Source organism: Cydia splendana, chromosome 1 (genome assembly GCF_910591565.1).
Source record: "Cydia splendana chromosome 1, ilCydSple1.2, whole genome shotgun sequence".
NCBI lineage: Eukaryota > Metazoa > Arthropoda > Insecta > Lepidoptera > Tortricidae > Cydia > Cydia splendana.
In genome coordinates this window covers 4,848,754-4,862,015 of record NC_085960.1, presented here as the reverse complement: position 1 = coordinate 4,862,015, position 13,262 = coordinate 4,848,754, and the positions used below count along the sequence as shown (strand labels likewise).

The 13,262-nt window shown below is 40.1% G+C and overlaps 1 protein-coding gene across 1 annotated transcript in view; it reads left to right on the top strand.

Moving 5' to 3' along the window:
• The window catches only part of LOC134806895 (probable serine/threonine-protein kinase kinX), a 57,563-nt gene extending 47,229 nt beyond the window's left edge, over window positions 1–10,334 (top strand). Inside the window, exon 6 of the mRNA XM_063780320.1 lies at window positions 10,323–10,334. The gene's annotated coding sequence lies outside the window, so the exon portion shown is untranslated. The remainder of the gene's footprint in view (window positions 1–10,322) is intronic.
• The last annotated feature ends 2,928 nt before the right edge of the window (window positions 10,335–13,262 follow it).

The following is a 13,262-nucleotide window of genomic DNA, read 5'->3' as shown; positions in this document are numbered from 1 at the left end:
CAGGATACTTGTGTTAGTCTAAGAATAAAATAATTATCATTCAACGTTGTAGTTTTATTTTGTAACTTTTTCCTTATCCAGACTTTCTCGTCGCTCAGCTACAATATTTTTTCGAATTCCGTAGATTCATTTCCAATGTGCTCGATAGTCGTGTGAGGCACGAAATCTGTATAACACGGAAACAAGACTATATTTACAAAGGCAGACTCCACGCAAAACTTTAAAATATTAGTTGCCTTGATAAAAAAAAAACAAAAATCTAATTTTAATTAATTTTCATTAGCATATTGTCACCCTGCATACCACAGCAATATAATTTTAGTATAAAATAACTAGTGATACAGCCAAGGGATTAGAGTTCCAAATTTTAAATAGAAGTATACTTTCAGAGTTATTTAGGTAAAACGTTAAAACCAGCGCGATCGCCAGATCTTCAATCGCAAGTTTGGTGCCGGTAGCCATGCTACATACAATAATCCTGCAGCCATACTAACCAATGTAACTTATGTATTATTAGTTACTTGCGCGATATGTTTCCAAGAACCTAGTACAGCAATTAGTAATTGTTAAACTATAGAAATACTTTATGATTCATGACAGTTTACATTCGATCAATCCGACCAACTTTGCATAACTGTTTAATAGTTGATCAGTAGGTATGCCTTTTGCCGCAAACTTCTTTCAAAGCACGGACTTCATTTCGTAAGAACTCATTATACTCGTACTCCTTTCGAAGCACACTTTAAAACCCCAACTGGCAAACTGAATGAATGAATGAAAACTCTTTATTGGGAGCGGAGCGAAGTTTATCAGCGGCTGATTGTGAACCATTCATTTGGTCACGTCTACGGTTAATCGAAAACTTTTCTAGTTTCATCCAAAAGGATTGGATTGAGCGCGCTTGGACCGTATTAGATGCAGCGAATGCAATTGCATTAGTTGTTGGGGTTTTCAGTGTGGAAATAGTGATGTTGGAAAGGAAAACGTGCTTCTTATCTTTACCGCACACGCATATTTTCCTTGTGAAAAACAATGACCAAAAATGTTGCTTACCGTCGAGTGAGAATGGTTATTGCAAAATTCAAGTCGGTAAGTAATTACTGATTTCAGCTGATCTTGACTTTGAAAAGATGTTTTTAACCGGGCTGCTAAGTAAATAACCAAATTTTGGAAGGTTAAAAGCTACAAATGTATGAAAGCCTATTATAACAATGAAAATATACAGGTTTACTTACATTATTATATTATCCCGGTGACAAAAACTCGTAAGTATACAACAAGGCAGTCATATATCATGGGCTTTTGCTGACCATTAAAAACTGTAGCTTTGAGCTGCTCTACCCGGTATTCAATTGCGAAAACCACCAAAGTAATTTCTCTGAGCCAATAATTTAGCTTTCCAACTCTTACTTAAGTTAAAATATACTTGAATTTAATTGAAGCAAATCGAAGTGCACTTGGAGCTAGGACGGTAAATATTGGAATTGAGCAGCGGCCCCGAAGATTTAAGGAACCGACATCGAAATCTCAATTAAATTTTATTACTCAGGTGCTAAACTAACGACCCGTGACCCGGACTTTAAATTTGATATCATCTTATTTTCCCTATACCCATTTAAAAATTGCACGCATTGCAACAACGTCAGCTGCCGCTCCGTTGGTGGATTGAAGAACGGTATCCATCCAAACACACAGTTCTGAAAACAACTTAGAATATCGATTTTGATTAACTCCCTGATAGTCAAGAAGCCTTCAATTTGTTGTGAATTATTGTGCCTATATTACATTAAGAGTTATGGGATATGCTATTATTGTATGTTATCAATACAAGTATGTACCATCAGCCGTAAAAGTGCATGGCGACTTTATCAAAGAAATCATTCATAATTTCTCCATACAATTTAGCTTACTGTACCAATGCTGTTAGCGTTTGTATGGCATTTTTGGAAATCAAAAAGCTAATGCAAAATAAAATACTAATAAGGAAGCAATCTTATACAGATTAAATAGTTAGCTCTAAACTAAGTTAGGTTTTTTAATCATTGATAAATAAATACTTTAGGAATAATATCCGCAGGGGTCTTAAAAGCCTGGTCCAATTTCCGTATCTACTGTTTGAGCGAACTGAAACTATGTACAATACGTGCATAGGTACAGACTAGACCGTCGAACGGCTTGGCTAAACTTAGGCGACCCAGAAGTCTGCTGATCCAGCAAATTATTTCAGTTCAGTACTTGGGATTAATCTTTTGATCTAGCTTTGAGGCGCTTTAGTCTAGCTGGTATTCGGCGGTTTCAATTCCGGTAAAAGCATGTGTATTTAATTGTGTAAGTGTATAATACAACATTTTTGTGAACTAAGCCAGATTTACTAACTCGTAAAATGTGGCCAAGAAAATCTATGGATGGATCAAGAATGAATCGCGCTAGACCGGGCCGGGGCCGGGCCGGAGCTTCCGGCGCTTCGTTTTCTATGACGAAGACATGATCACCGTTCAGCCGTCATAGAAAATGACATGTCGGACGCCTCGGCCCTGGCACGGCCCGGTCTAACGTGAGTCATCCTTTATTCTGTTTAACAAAAGTTTCTCTGCGGAGAACATTGTCATATAAAAACATTGGATTTTTCTAAACATCTTTAAATACAATATTTATTATCCCCGTAAAAAATAGTTAAATATGAATTTAATCATTGTCTAATCTAAACCGTCTGTTTTAGAAGCAAAGATTAACGATGAAATACTTCAGTATCAGGAACACACTAATATTGGAGTGCCCTTCCCTTACCAAGATCGAATCCAGGACCACCCAGTATCGCAGATGTCACGAATAAATGCTAAAATGGCTGTTATGAACAATGATGAGAGACCCAACTTAGTCCAGAGACTACCAGTCTTCATTACATATACTTGTCCTCGTAAAAGTAATTTAGCAACATAGTTACTTCCGTAACGAAGACAAAAACCAGCGTGGGGATAATAAAACACAGTTAACAAGTTCAAGGTGCGAATCACGGGCCATTATTAAGCATAATCATCGCGAGACATTTAAAAAACGAAACAAGAAACTCGACATTAACTCAGCAACTTTTATCATTTCACCAAGTTTTTGGCGTTAAAAAATAACTTCGCTCGTAAGTTATTATGTCAGGGGTTGAAACATAGACCATGTTCGAACTAGAGGCTTTCTTCTCATCTCATTCTCTATTCAACTTTAATCGCATTAAACAGATAGATACAGCACAATGCGTCAAATATTGCCCAGTTGCAGTTCCGTTCGATGCGTACTAATTGTTATATTGGTTTGTTATTAGCTGCTACAATTGAATATGTCTTATTGCGTCATAATTATGTATACAAAATCAACTAAGGTTAACAAGTAATATTGTCGTCAGTTACCGCGATGGTAAGTCATGAAATAAAATAATTCGAATGTATTGTATCGCGTATACTTTATTAAAACTTCCACAACTTTAACGTTATTTCTACATTTTGTATGGAACGCCACTAAATTGACTCAAAATGTTTGGTATGTAAAACTGTGGATATTTTTTCCGAAAGAAACCAAAAGTTGATAGTTTTTTGAACTTAAGGAAATACACACATTTTTTAAAAACCCACATAATTAATTTTATTTAAAATACATATTGACTTAGAACTATTTACGAACCCGTCGACTCGTTGACGAACGCTTTGTGTTTTTATTTCAAAAAAGTAGTTTCCATTCATCAATTGCTCCCTTGGTCAGTGTAGGTACTTATGCAAATATCGACACTTTAATGTTGCAAGTAGTATTGAAGATCTATACTTGCTAGGGCCGTAGGGGCATAGTGCGCGCCGCTTCTAGGGTGACCAGATGGTTGGCCAGTATTTCGCTCAGCGGATAAGCATTGCTATCCAGAGGGGCAATGTGGCCAGCCTTCTGGGCACCCTACCCAGCGATCAAGACTTGGGACAATTATTTTATTTATAAGTTTTTAATTTAAGTTTTTTATTCTGTTTTTTACCCATTGGTGTTTTGATGTTTAATTTATTAACTAACTAGCTGTGCCCGCGGCTCCGCCCGCGTGGAATTCGGTCTGTGTCAGTAAGCAGCTAATTTCTAATCCTAATTTCTCTCCCTCCCCTGGAGGCGGAACTTGAAGTAAAGTTGACAGATGGATATGCTGGAGGATTGTAGTCTAGATAAAATATTTTACAGTTACCACTAAATAAAACTACACTCCAAAATCAATAGTTTTTTTCGCCCTTATTAAAATTTTACACGTGATTTAAACGACAGAGTAGTAGGTCTACCTATATCGGACGATACAGTAAAGTCACGCGAGCGAAAGCGAAGCGGCCTGCCTGGCTAGAGCGCCACTCACCGTGGTCTTCTTCAGACTCCTGAGGAAGACCACGTGCCCCTTGTAACCTCAATGCGTTGCGAGACTTTCGCGAATGCGTATAAAATGCGAGTCCCAAATCGTTTGACTCCGCAAACGACCAGTGCCAGATTAAGATATTTTGATGCCCTAAGCATTTCTAGACCATGGTGCCCCCTCTCCCTAGGGTCATCAAGATTACATTGAATTTTTTTGGTAAATTGACGTTCATTGCCGCATTACAGCTGAGAATGGAAATCAGTCACATCATTTTATCACGAAAATTGACAATGCCGCAGCAGTAACGTTGCAACAGAGTACCTCTAATGCTGCTGCAGTCACCACCCGAATGTTACCTTTATCATATCGTAGAATGTTATAGAAAACGCAAGCGAAGCGAGCGCGAAAATTTTTCGATAAAAAAACGAAATTTGATAGACAGTTGTACATTTTTACTTTTAGTATGGAAATCAGTTACATAATTTTATCACGAAAATTGACAGTGCTGCAGCAGTAACGTAGCAACGGAGTAATGCTGCTGCAGTCGCCACCTGAATGTCACCTTTGTCATATAATAGAAAGTTATTGAAAACGCGAGCGAAGCGAGCGCGAAAATTTTTCGATATAAAAAAACGCAATTTGATAGACAGTTTTACATTTTTACTTTTAGTATGGAAATCAGTCACATCATTTTATCACGAAAATTGACAGTGCTGCAGCAGTAACGTTGCAACAGAATAATGCTGCTGCAGTCGCCACCCGAAAGTCACCTTTATCATATCTTAGGAAGTTATTGAAAACGCGAGCGAAGCGAGCGCGAAAATTTTTCGATATAAAAAACGCATTTTGATAGACAGTTGTACATTTTTACTTTTAGTATGGAAATCAGTCACAACATTTTATCACGAAAATTGACAGTGCTGCAGCAGTAACGTTGCAACAGAATAATGCTGCTGCAGTCGCCACCTGAATGTCACCTTTATCATATCTTAGGAAGTTATTGAAAACGCGAGCGAAGCGAGCGCGATAATTTTTCGATATAAAAAACGCAATTTGATAGACAGTTGTACATTTTTACTTTTAGTATGGAAATCAGTTACATAATTTTATCACGAAAATTGACAGTGCTGTAGCAGTAACGTAGTGAAACGTAAGGCTGCTGCAGTCGCCACCCGAATGTCACCTTTGTCATACAATAGAAAGTTATTGAAAACGCGAGCGAAGCGAGCGCGAAATTTTTCGATATAAAAACGCAATTTCATAGACAGTTGTACATTTTTGCTTTTAGTATGGAAATCAGTTACATCATTTTATCACGAAAATTGACAGTGCTGCAGCAGTAACGTTGCAACAGAATAATGCTGCTGCAGTCGCCACCTGAATGTCACCTTTATCATATGTTAGGAAGTTATTAAAACGCGAGCGAAGCGAGCGCGAAAATAGTTCGATATAAAAAACGCAAAGACAGTTGTACATTTTTACTTTTAGTATGGAAATCAGTCACACCATTTTATCACGAAAATTGACAGTGCTGCAGCAGTAAATTTTCAACAGAGTAATGCTGCTGCAGTCGCCACCCGAATTTCACCTTTATCATACCTTAGAAAGCTACTGAAAACGCGAGCGAAGCGAGCGCGAAAATTTTTCGATATAATAACCACGCTTTGATAGACAGTTGTACATTTTTACTTTTAGTCCCATCCAGGCGCGAATCCAGGATTTCATACAGAGAAGGGATGGGACAGTTTTTTATCAGCCTAGCTTCGCATAGGGCTCGATATTTAAGGGTCTTTTTTTGCCTACGGTTTTGGTGCCCCCTAGACGTGGTGCCGTAAGCAAGTGCTTATTTTGCTTAAAAGGGTTAATGACAAAGGTCAATGTTTTTTTTTTTAAAGTACCCACCTTCGTGGCCGGCGATACGTATGAATATGGATTTGATATGGATGCGATATAATTACGATTAGGTATATTCATGACGGAGAAAATTAATAATTTTAAATAATTATGCAATTATACGCGTGTTGATATGTGTGTTTATTTTACCACTACGTAACTATGTAAACTCATTTTTAGTTTTCTTGATTACTTAATGTTTACTCATTTCCCCAAAAGATGGCACTGTGCAATGAGTGGCAATTAATTTACTGTCGTTTAATTTTGTTGTATTATTAAATCAACATAATTATTCAATTAAATTTGCTGATATCCATACCCCCTCTTCTAAACTTAGAGTTAATTTGGCAAAATCCTTCCTCGGTGGCTTATTCATGTCAACACGTATTAAATTCAGCGCCATCTGTTAGCTTACCAGGGTACTCTGTAGTGGTAGCACATATTTGAAAAAAGTTTGCCCCTCCTTCCTAAGTAGCGTCATAAGATTCAGGGGCAAACTTAAGTCAATCGAATTTTGTGGCTACCCCCCCCTTTTAGGGGTTGAATTTATTATAGCCTATAACCTGGCCGGGGATGTTCTTGACAGATTAGTAAAGTTTGCATCAAAATCCGTTCAGCCGTTTTCACGTGATGCGCGTTCAAATAAACAGACAAACAGATAAACAGATAAACAGACAAACAGACAAAAATTCTAAAAACTGTTGGAACGTGTTCTGTTATCGATTCTAAGTATCCCCAGACAACTTTTTTTCGAATATCTTCCATGTACAGACTTTCGACCGTCTTCAGCTTTATTATATGTATAGATAAAGATGCTTGCTAGGTAAATCTAGTCCGATCTATGTCTGTGAGTTGAAACACGCTTTAAATACCAAAGGCTTCAAACAAGTTGGGCCGGTTAAGAAGTATACAACAAGCATAAATTCGCCCGAGAGTCCGGCCAAGATTTTAATTTAACTTCTACCATTCTTCTTAATTTGTTAGTGGAGTTTTTAAAGTTGAGGCTGAGTATCAGTTGATGAGCTGCGGGTAATATACAATGCAGGCGGTAATTTAAGAATATTCAAGCCCGGTTGCTAAGAAACTTTTTAGGGTTCCGTACCCAAAGGGTAAAAACGGGACCCTATTACTAAGACTCCACTGTCCGTCTGTCTGTCTGCCTGTCACCAGGCAGAACCGTGATAGGTAGACAGTTGAAAAGTCCGACTCAAACTAAGTACGGTTTTTAGGGTTCCGTACCCAAAGGGTAAAACGGGACCCTATTACTAAGACTCCGCTGTCCCGTCCGTCCGTCCGTCTGTCACCAGGCTGTCTCACGAACCGTGATAGCTAGACAGTTGAAACTTTCACAGATGATGTATTTCTGTTGCCGCTATAACAACAAATACTAAAAAGTACGGAACCCTCGGTGGGCGAGTCCGACTCGCACTTGTCCGGTTTTTTAGAAGAACTAACAGGGAAATATGCCTGTCTGAAAAGGCACGCCCACGTCTTGTTATTAAGCTAATTTAGTAACTATGATGGTAAGTACTTACGCTATCTTTGAAAACACACTTGGCCGATACATAGCGTGATTACAGAAATTAATTAACTTATATTTATTCCCCCGGATTACGTACTTCAGAATATTGGAAATTGAATACCCGTTTATATAAAACTTGACTGAAAGATGCATATATTGCAAATAATAATAATTATAAGTAGATTCCTCAGTATACTTTTACTGAAATTTAGTGACAGTGAATTTAAGTTTTTGCTTTACAAAAAACGTATATAAATTAAAATTTGTACTTACCTACGCTGCTATGAAATTAAATAATAAGTAAAAACGAAAACATAAAAGTTGAATCTCTAATTATTACTTAAATTTTAACTTAGTTCTTTGATGTTATTCCAACGCATTTGCGAATGCATAAAGCAGAAAGTTGTTGCAAGACGGCAGTTAACCTCAATTTGGCGGGTTAAAGAATTTAAATATGTAATGCAATGGACCCGGAGTGGCGCAAGCGAACAAGCACGAAGTGCTAACTAGTGTGTTTGCCACTGCGCGACTTTAAGAGGCGCGCCCGAGCCACAAGCGACCAGCGAGTCTCTCCATTACTTCAAATATAAATATAATGCAATGGACCCGGAGTGGCGCTGGCGAACAAGCACGAAGTGCTAACTAGTGTGTTTGCCACTGCGCGACTTTAAGAGGCGCGCCCGAGCCACAAGCGACCAGCGAGTCTCTCCATTACTTCAAATATAAATATAATGCAATGGACCCGGAGTGGCGCTGGCGAACAAGCACGAAGTGCTAACTAGTGTGTTTGCCACTGCGCGACTTTAAGAGGCTCGCCCGAGCCACAAGCGACCAGCGAGTCTCTCCATTACTTCAAATATAAATATAATGCAATGGACCCGGAGTGGCGCTGGCGAACAAGCACGAAGTGCTAACTAGTGTGTTTGCCACTGCGCGACTTTAAGAGGCGCGCCCGAGCCACAAGCGACCAGCGAGTCTCTCCATTACTTCAAATATAAATATAATGCAATGGACCCGGAGTGGCGCGAGCGAACAAGCACGAAGTGCTAACTAGTGTGTTTGCCACTGCGCGACTTTAAGAGGCGCGCCCGAGCCACAAGCGACCAGCGAGTCTCTCCATTACTTCAAATATAAATATAATGCAATGGACCCGGAGTGGCGCTGGCGAACAAGCACGAAGTGCTAACTAGTGTGTTTGCCACTGCGCGACTTTAAGAGGCTCGCCCGAGCCACAAGCGACCAGCGAGTCTCTCCATTACTTCAAATATAAATATAATGCAATGGACCCGGAGTGGCGCTGGCGAACAAGCACGAAGTGCTAACTAGTGTGTTTGCCACTGCGCGACTTTAAGAGGCTCGCCCGAGCCACAAGCGACCAGCGAGTCTCTCCATTACTTCAAATATAAATATAATGCAATGGACCCGGAGTGGCGCTGGCGAACAAGCACGAAGTGCTAACTAGTGTGTTTGCCACTGCGCGACTTTAAGAGGCGCGCCCGAGCCACAAGCGACCAGCGAGTCTCTCCATTACTTCAAATATAAATATAATGCAATGGACCCGGAGTGGCGCAAGCGAACAAGCACGAAGTGCTAACTAGTGTGTTTGCCACTGCGCGACTTTAAGAGGCGCGCCCGAGCCACAAGCGACCAGCGAGTCTCTCCATTACTTCAAATATAAATATAATGCAATGGACCCGGAGTGGCGCGAGCGAACAAGCACGGAGTGCTAACTAGTGTGTTTGCCACTGCGCGACTTTAAGAGGCTCGCCCGAGCCACAAGCGACCAGCGAGTCTCTCCATTACTTCAAATATAAATATAATGCAATGGACCCGGAGTGGCGCTGGCGAACAAGCACGAAGTGCTAACTAGTGTGTTTGCCACTGCGCGACTTTAAGAGGCGCGCCCGAGCCACAAGCGACCAGCGAGTCTCTCCATTACTTCAAATATAAATATAATGCAATGGACCCGGAGTGGCGCGAGCGAACAAGCACGAAGTGCTAACTAGTGTGTTTGCCACTGCGCGACTTTAAGAGGCGCGCCCGAGCCACAAGCGACCAGCGAGTCTCTCCATTACTTCAAATATAAATATAATGCAATGGACCCGGAGTGGTGCGAGCGAACAAGCACGAAGTGCTAACTAGTGTGTTTGCCACTGCGCGACTTTAAGAGGCGCGCCCGAGCCACAAGCGACCAGCGAGTCTCTCCATTACTTCAAATATAAATATAATGCAATGGACCCGGAGTGGCGCGAGCGAACAAGCACGGAGTGCTAACTAGTGTGTTTGCCACTGCGCGACTTTAAGAGGTCATATCACTCTCACTGATGAGACTGACCTAAAAATGCGTAGGTACATATATTAAAATGCGCGAGTCCGCACGCATGTTTGCTTTTAATTGTGCGCCTTATTAGCGCAACTCATACACAACTTGACAGCTTATATAAAACGCGCCATCTATATCTCAATGAACACTTGCGGCACATTTGCTATGCTTATTATGAATTTCATCTCAATTTGTAATGAATATGATCTGTCTGTGTCAAGTGTCGTTTCTGGTTGATGAAATTTAACGTCACTTTTGACTCTGACATGATCATCCATAACAAATTACAATCAGAATGCGTGCCTCCTGGATGCATCTTAGTGAAACTCTACTTGCTAAGTAACAGGCTGTAAAACGTACCAAAGATGTAGACTTTTAAAGCTAACCCTAATAAGACAAACGGTTATCATTTCGCTATATTAAACTGTTTTTAGTGTTATGCACCAAAAAGGTACAAAAGGAACCCTTACGCCTACTCTGTCCGTCAGTCTGTCTCATTGCTAAATATCTCGGGAACTACTTAAGCTATCGATTTGAAATTTTCAATAGTTATGAATGTATTTTTTTAAATGTATGTTTCTATCACAACAGTGTTTAATGTAAAATATATCCACGAAAACAGTGTCGATACAAACCCGATAGGGTTTCACGGCACTTTTCTGTTTGAATTAATGTAAGATTTGATATAAAAAAAAAATGTTTTGATTAATTATTTATTTTCCCTTGGACCACCAAACATTCGGCTCAGCAAGTTACTTTGTGCCTCTCAAGAGCGCTTGTTTCAAGAATAGCCACTCGCTACTCACGGCTGTTTAGGGAAACATATTAATATTACACTCGATGCAGCGATGCACTAACTTTTACGACTTGCTTCACTTGCAACTTGCAACGCTATTCATTGGTAATGGCCAAGTAGGGGATTTAGCAACCTATTCGTTTTTGTTACTCGTTCAATATTAGGCGCAAGCTCTTATATATGTGTATATAATATATAATACATTTAAACGAACAATTCTTGTTTATTTATATATATTATATGTATTTCGAGGATCTCGGAAACTGCTCTAACGATTTCGATGAAATTTGCTATATGGGGGTTTTCGGGGGCGATAAATCTATAGCTAGGTCTTATCTCTGGGAAAACGCCCATTTGTGAGTTTTTATATGTTTTCCGAGTAAAGCTCGGTCTCCCAGATATTATGTAAATCCAATACGGGCGAATAGGTATCTATCTAAACGGTGGTTAGAATAGGACCTAAGAAAACAAAGTCCCCCGCCGCGTCTGTCTGTATGTATGTATGTTCGCGATAATTTTTTATAACTAACACGGGACTTAATCGCATAAAACTTACGTTTATTTATGGCCTGACGTTTCGAACGTGACGTTACGTTCGTGGTTCGTGGTATTGGTTTAAATCAATATGTTCGCGATAAACTCGAAAACTACTGAACGGATTTTCATGCGGTTTGCAACTATCAATAGAGTGATTCTCGAGGAAGTTTTAGGTGTATAATTCGTTTTTTGTGTAACCCGTTCGAAGCCGGGCCGGGCCTGTCGCTAGTTTTGCTTATAAATAAATAAAATTATTTTATTTCAAAGTCCATAGCAACATACCTACATTAAAATTACATAAGATAAAATAGAAATTCACTTATAGTACATTGTGCAACAAGGGGGGTAAGCGAGATTTTGTAAACGAGGTCTATAACTCCCGACAGCCGCAGGCTGGAGGGAGTTAAAGACTCGAGTTTACAATATGCGTACCCCCGGAGTTACATACAATGTTTTTCATCACACTTGCGAAGAAAAAACTAAATTTTAAGCGAAATCATTCTTAAATACGGTGACATTTCAAACATTCGTCCGTCATATTGTCTTGTTTTGGCAGGTTTGGATTCGAAGGCACAGACCCACTCGGATTTCAGCCATAATCGAAAATTGTGTAAAAAATAATTTAAACGGCTATTAAATTAATCAAATTAAATATTTTTAAACATACACATAAAAAATAATTTATAAACGTCAGTATTTTCAATGTAAAACTCATTTAAAACTACTTTTTTCGTATCAATTAGTGACATAATAAAAAAAAAGCCATAACTCACTCGTGAGTTATAGCTTTTTTTTTCAGAATCTATAACTCCCGCGGGAACAATATAGGCCTTTGTCCTTCAGTACACCTGCATGAAATAAGATCTTTTTCGAGCAAGTGTGATGAAAAAAATATAATACAAATTATTACTAACTATTATTTACACTATTAGCCCCATTCCCATTACTACCACACAATTAATCCAAATACTTTAATTAATAATAAATGTCATATACAACCTTTCCCATCACGGAACAATGGTGTTCCGGACCTTTGGGAGGCGTGCGCGGAGCCGAAGCCAACACGTAGAGGCCCTTTTGACACTTTAATGAAATGTAAGGGGTACACCGAGCGGATGCTGCCCTTGCCCGTGTCATGGGACGCACGCAGAGGCAGCACCCGCCAGGGTGTAAGGGCTATTGAGAGTTGATGGAATCTAAAATGAACTAGGTTATTGGGTGAAAGCGATGGACTAAGAACTGAGCTATGGGGTAAAAAACCGGACGCCTGCCTAATACAACGGTATGCAATTTTATTTCCGGCAGACGGTGACTCGCTCTCACAAGATGGGCCCCCACAAAAAGCGACATCTAGGATGGCTCAAGGGCAACACCGGTGTGAGTGGCTCAGGGGTGTCGAGAGGTGTGCGCCGCTTTCTACCCAGTGGCTGTTAACAGCCACTGTGCCAACTCGCGTCTTATGCATATTTCACTTCCACCCCTGGAGCTTATAGCTCTAACGACTCCACTCTGGCCGGCCGGCTAAGGCAAGCCAGAGGCAGAGAATCCTGTCCCACCCACCCTCCTTGCGGGTAACAGAACTCTCCAGGAGCACTCGGGTACGTGAGGTCGCTAATCCCCAACAGCTCGCCACAAGCTGCCCTGCGTTGACTGATTGCACTGGTAAAACCAGCGGGCGATGGGGTCGTCACATCCCTACGCCCCATATACAACCTTATTATTATGCTGGGCCATGCAACAATGGTTCTATATTAGTGCATTATATGGCGATGTTGACATATACAAGCATTTTTTTGGTCTCAGATATTAGGTAGGTACTTAGTTTATC